The sequence below is a fragment of the Neoarius graeffei genome, chromosome 18 (genome assembly GCF_027579695.1).
Source record: "Neoarius graeffei isolate fNeoGra1 chromosome 18, fNeoGra1.pri, whole genome shotgun sequence".
Classification (NCBI taxonomy): Eukaryota; Metazoa; Chordata; class Actinopteri; order Siluriformes; family Ariidae; genus Neoarius; species Neoarius graeffei.
The window spans coordinates 14,419,259-14,425,539 of NC_083586.1; positions in this window are offsets into that span (position 1 = coordinate 14,419,259).

The window sequence follows — 6,281 nt, forward strand, 5'->3', positions numbered from 1 at the left end:
TGCAAAGTCGGGAAGGTAGTTCAAAGGATTCAGCAGCTATCTGGTGTGCCATACTAGCTATAAAGCACATTTATTTATTTATACATGCAGTGTGCCACTATAGTGTATATGGTCTAAATATAAGCTAGCAACAGCTCAAACCAGAGTGTAAATTTATAGCAGAGCGGAGTGAAGCACAGAGCACCGGACAATGAAATTTGTATCTTTATTTGCATCAGATAGATGGGTTTTTATCCAACACTTATTTTTAATTTGCTTCTTAAAGAATGTGTGATTATTTAATAAAACACTTTAGACTCATCCGGAGCTCCGCTTTTAGGCAGTGCCTTGTATTGGTTTGCATGGCCTGAATCCTTTTTCCATGTAAGGTGTTGGAATGTTGTTGACACAACATCAAGTTTGAGTCTAATGTGACCTGCGTAGCCCAAGAGCTCAGCCTGTAGATTCCTTTCAAAGCAATCAAACTCAAAATGGTCCTCGCAAAGAACAGAATTTCTCCCAAAGGAGTGTGTTTCTAAAGTATGACCTGTTCCCAAGTTGTGTAGCCACTGTTTAGCAAGTCGTTTACATTGCTCGGTTGTCTGCAATGGAACACAGAAAAAATGCTGTCCCTTACCTCATCTCATTATCTCTAGCCGCTTTATCCTGTTCTACAGGGTCGCAGGCAAGCTGGAGCCTATCCCAGCTGACTACGGGTGAAAGGCGGGGTACACCCTGGACAAGTCACCAGGTCATCACAGTACTGACACAGACACAGTAAACCATTCACACTCCCATTCACACCTACAGTCAATTTAGAGTCACCAGTTAACCTAACTTGCATGTCTTTGGACTGTGGGGGAAACCGGAGCACCTGGAGGAAACCCACGCAGACAGAACATGCAAACTCCACACAGAAAGGCCCTTGCCGGCCACAGGGCTCGAACCCAGGACCTTCTTGCTGTGAGGCGACAGTGCTAACCACTACATCACCGTGCCGCCTGCTGTCCCTTATTATGAGGTAATTATTTTTGCAATCACAGGCTTTGATCTCTGCTATTTTTCAATAATGTTTTGTACATCCAGCTACATCACAGTGTCAGGAGCAGCAAGCCAATCAAGATACAGGGAACCTGCCAATGATTCCACATCATGCTAACCTTTGACACCAGCCACAAAATGGCAATATGGCTACACCCTTCAGTGAGCAAGAATACAAAAGAATTTTAAAGCACTAGGGTGGTTCCCCACGATAGTTGCAAATTGGGATATGGACCTTGAGCAAACTGATAAGTTCATAAGGCAGAATTCTGGTAGCCAATTTTGGAGTTTTATCAAAGTATCTTCTTATTGCTCGATATGGCAAAATTCAAGGTCAAAGGTCAAGGTCATTTCAAGGTCAAGGTTGCCCTTGTCTCTGTCAGTACACAAACAGGTCTCTGAAATGCCTAATAAATCCATAATCTCTGACCAAAATCAAAATGTAATTGACCCCAATTACAAATCTGGGCCTTATTATAAATAATTCTATTTGAAAATGTATATTTATCACAATAGAACAATAAATATATGTATTAAAAGGGTGCAGCGTTTGTGTACTGACAGCATGTTTGTGTACTGACATGTTCAAAAATAAGACAACGAAGTTGATTATTTGAGCAGAACAGTAAAGATCAATCATTCAACCAGGTAGTAAGTAGGGGAAGCTGGAAGTAAAATTAACAGTTTGTAAAAGGTGAGTACGGGGGGGGGGGCAAATTCAAATTTTTAAGTCAGTACACAGACACTCTCAGAAATTGACTAGGCCTAATCAGAAAACCTTTAAAGATATCCTGGTAGGATACATGTACTAGGTATAGGCCTATATACTAGTAGGTTGACAAAAGGGATCGAGAGACATCAAACTGTCATCCTATCATATTGGTCAATACACGAACACAATAGTCAGTACACAAACAGACCCCAGTGTTAGTGTATGGACTGTTAGTGTATGGACAAATAGTTCATCATCTGGTCACCAGGGTGCAGATGTGTATATGATGCCTGTGCATTGTAGTCTAGTTGAAAGGTCTTCTAACTCACATTCATGGCACAAACATGTTTTCATGACAAAGCTGGGCCTACATCATTCTAGAAGTGTTAGTGTATTGACTGCTATTATAAATTCTGTTAAAAATTGCCATACAAACCTGAACAATGCTGGAAAACTACCACAATATGAAATTCAATGTTTCCCTCCCTTGAACTTGTGGGATTCCCACAATGCACTGCAGTCATCTCATTAGAATAGTTCTGTCCATTTTCCCCAGGTGTCTCTAGTTAGTACTATTAGTGTACTGACTTAATTACTTGGGACACCAAAAATCAATTTCTTGGCGGGAAAATTTCTGACTAGTATTTGAAATGTTTTCAAAATGTGCTTTTCTTCATGCTGCATGGACAATATTGATCATATTTAAATGGGTGACACAAAATAATAACACCAATAAATATTTTTCAGCAAGGGTTTATTTTCCTTCTGGGATGTATGAGACACGCATTTTGGACCCCCTTGGGTACTTCCAATGAAAAATTCTACCAACACTATTATATTTGAGTGGATAAAATTTAATATCAATTAATTTTTATAATCAATAGGAAGGCATATGAACACAGACACCTTGATTTTATTTAAAGGCCTGGTCTCAGAATACTTGTTAAGTGAGGTGACACCAATTTGCAACTATAGTGGAGAACCACCCACTAACACTTTCTTTAGGGGTGGTGGGACACTGAAGGTTGGGGACAGGTGGGTTAATTGCTTGGGGGCAATGTTTATTTCAGCTTTTCAAGTCAAGTCATTTTATTTGTATAGTGCTTTTAACAACAAACATTGTTGCAAAGCAGCTTCACAAAAAAAAAAGACTTGAAACATATGAGCTAATTTTATCCCTAATAAATTTATTTATTTACTACTTCTCAGCTCACTTCACACACGATTCCGCAGAGAGCTCTCTCCCTCTGTGCTTCCTCCCTCATTATTATCCCTCCACGGTCACTGCAAGACACACACACACACACCATTAATTAGGCACAAATGTGATCATTTTGCCACTCACCTTCCCTGGCCTCACCCTCCATTCACAAATTAACACTCAATCATGCCCCCACTGCCACATACCCCCAGCGCCCAACTCAGGCCAGGGAGCCGTCTAGCCTGCAGCTGACTCCCCCCAGTGGTAGAGGTAATCCTCCACCACCATTTGCGCCCCCGGCCTGTGAACCACCTCAAACTTAAAGGGTTGCAGAGACAGGTACCAACAGATGAGCCACACACTGGCATCCTTTGTGTGACGGAGCCACCAGAGCGGGACATGGTCCAAACAGAGGGTGAAAGAGCACCCCAGCAGGTAGTACCAGAGAGTGAGGACCACCCACTTGATGGCCAGACACTCTCTCAAATGGTACTGTGGTTAGTCTTGTCAATTTGGGGACACACCTGCCCATGACCCAAGTGGAAGCCCAGATACCATACTTCCACACACCCAATTGCACACTTCTTTGGGTTAGCTATGAGCCTCGCACACCAACAACCCCAGAACCATTCAAAGGTGTTTTACGTGCCACGGCCAATTGTTGCTATATATAATAATGTCATCAAGATACAGTGTCTTGCAAAAGTATTCATTCCCCTTCATGTTTGTTCTGTTTTGTCACATTACAAGATGGAATTAAAATGGATTTTTTGGGGGTTAGCACCATCTGATTTACACAATATGCCTACCACTTTAAAGGTGAAAATTGTTTTATTGGGACACAAACAATAAGATGAAAAAAAAAAGAAATCTGGAGTGTGCATAGGTATTCACCCCCCAAGTCAATACTTGGTAGAGCCACCTTTTGCTGCATGTCTCTATTAGCTTAGCACATCTAGCCACTGGGATTTTTGCCCATTCCTCAATGCAAAACTGCTCTAAATCCTTCAAGTCCTGCCATGGCCTCTGATTCTCCCTCTCCCATAGAAGTTTCTCATACTCGCCTGAAACGCTCCAAATGAGATAGGAGAAAGAAGGAGGGCTTGTGCTTCTATTGGAGGAGTTCCAGTCACCTTATCATCCAGTGTCCAGTCCACCCACCATGCACCAGCTCCGAGGAGACCAAGGCTGATTCGGTGAGTCCCATGAAATTACTAGGAGCTCGATCTTTCAAGCTTCCAGTATTAGTGAAACTGTCTTCCTCTACCCACGTGCTGTCTGTGTTTATCGACTCGGGGCAGAGGGAAAGTTTGTCAGCAACTTAGTTGTCCAGAGGTTCAATCCGCCCACAAACTTGCTGCAGAGCCCACTCAGAAGCCGGTCCATCAATGGAGGCCCCATAGGGGAGGGCCTCGTCACCTCCCGGACCACTCCTGTTCATATTCAAATGGGAGTTCTTCACTCTGAACAAATCTCACTCCTTGTCACAGCTACCAAGCATCACGACATCATCCTGGGCTATCCATGGCTACAACTTCATGACCCACTCATCTCCTGGCAGAACAAGGAGATTCTTCAGTGGTCCCTGACATGTTTCCAGAGCTGCCTCCAACATCCTCAGTTAAATCTTTCCTCCACCTCCATAGAGAGTCCTCACCCTGACTCCCTGGAAGGGATCCCCGTGTGCTACCCGGACCCAGGGGAGGTCTTCAGCAAGGGCAAAGCATGTGGCCTACCCCCACATCGTCCATCTGATTGTGCCATCGACCTCCTGCTTGGTACTTCTCCCCCACACAGCCACATTTACCCTCTATGCCAGAATGAACAAGCTGCTATGGAAGAATACATCCAGGAGGCCCTCAAGCAGAAGTACATATGCCAATGCACTTCACCAGTGTCAGCGAGATTCTTTATTTTTTTGTGGAGAAGAAAGGGGGTGTACTTCATCCCTGTATAGCCTTTTGAGGACTCAATCAGATATCAGTGAAATACTCGTATCCACTTCCACTTGTGCCCTCTGCATTGGAATACCTCCACAGAACCACAACTTTCTCCAAACTTGACTTACATAGTGCTGACAACCTGGTTCACATCCACGAGGGTGACGAATGGAAGACTACCTTCAATACCAGTGCCGGCCATTTTGAGTACCGGAGCATGCCTTATGGCCTCTCTTCAGTGCCAGGCATGTTCCAGTGCCTACTCCCATGATGAAGAGAGTCATCTTAACCATGTTTGATCAGTACTCAAACACCTGTCAAAGAACCATCTCTATGTTAAGGCTGAGAAAAAGTGTGAATTTCACTTGCATAAGATCTCCTTCCTGGGGTACATCATCAGTGCTGAGGGGGTCAGCATGGACCCCTCCAAGGTAACTGCAGTCACATCCTGGCCCATACCCACCTCGGTGAAGGAGCTCCAAAGTTTCCTAGGCTTTGCAAACTTTTATTTTATTTCACTCAAGGGTTCAGCACCCTCACAGTGCCCCTGACCTCCCTCCTGAAGAAGAGACCCAAATGCCTCCACTGGAACCCTACAGCCAAAGAGACCTTCAACAGGCTCAACATGGCTTTCACCACAGCCCCATCCTTCAGCATCCGAACCCAACCCAACCTTTCATGGTCAAAGTGGACACCTCTGAGATTGGTGTAGGAGGGGTTCTCTCCCAGCACTTCAGCAAAAGGCTCAAGCTCCACCAGGTAGCGTTCTTCTCCAAAAAGCTCACTCCAGCAGAGAGAAACTATGATGTTGGGAACCAAGGGCAAGCTCGCCTTAGAGGAATGGAGGCACTGGTTGGAGGGGACCACACACCCCTTTGCCATTTTTACTGATCATAAAAACCTTGAGTATCTCAAGAAAGCAAAGAGACTGAACTCACACCAAGCCCGATGAGCACTAGTCTTCACCCATTTCAACTTCACAATATCCTGGCACTAAAAACATCAAGGCTGATGCCCTGTCACACATCTTCAGCCCATCTCTTCATGACCAGGAACCTCATCCCATCCTGACACCTGAATGTTTCATCCAGGCAATCACCTGGGACCTCGACAAGGAGATAAGGGACTCACAACCACAGACTCCTCCAGTCAACTGCCCACTGAGCCACCTGTATGTCCCTAATCATTCTCAGGAGCAGACTCCTCACATGGGCACACACTTCTCCTGTCACTGGCCATCCCAGCAGCCAACGCACCCACCAACTGCTGAGAAACAAGTACTGGTGGTAGAACATGCTGACTGAGATCATTCGTTTCATCTCTTCATGCACTGAGTGTGCTCAAGCCAAGGTCCCTCAAATTCCTCTGGCTGGCAAACTATGCCCTCTTCCTGTGCCCCAGAGACCAT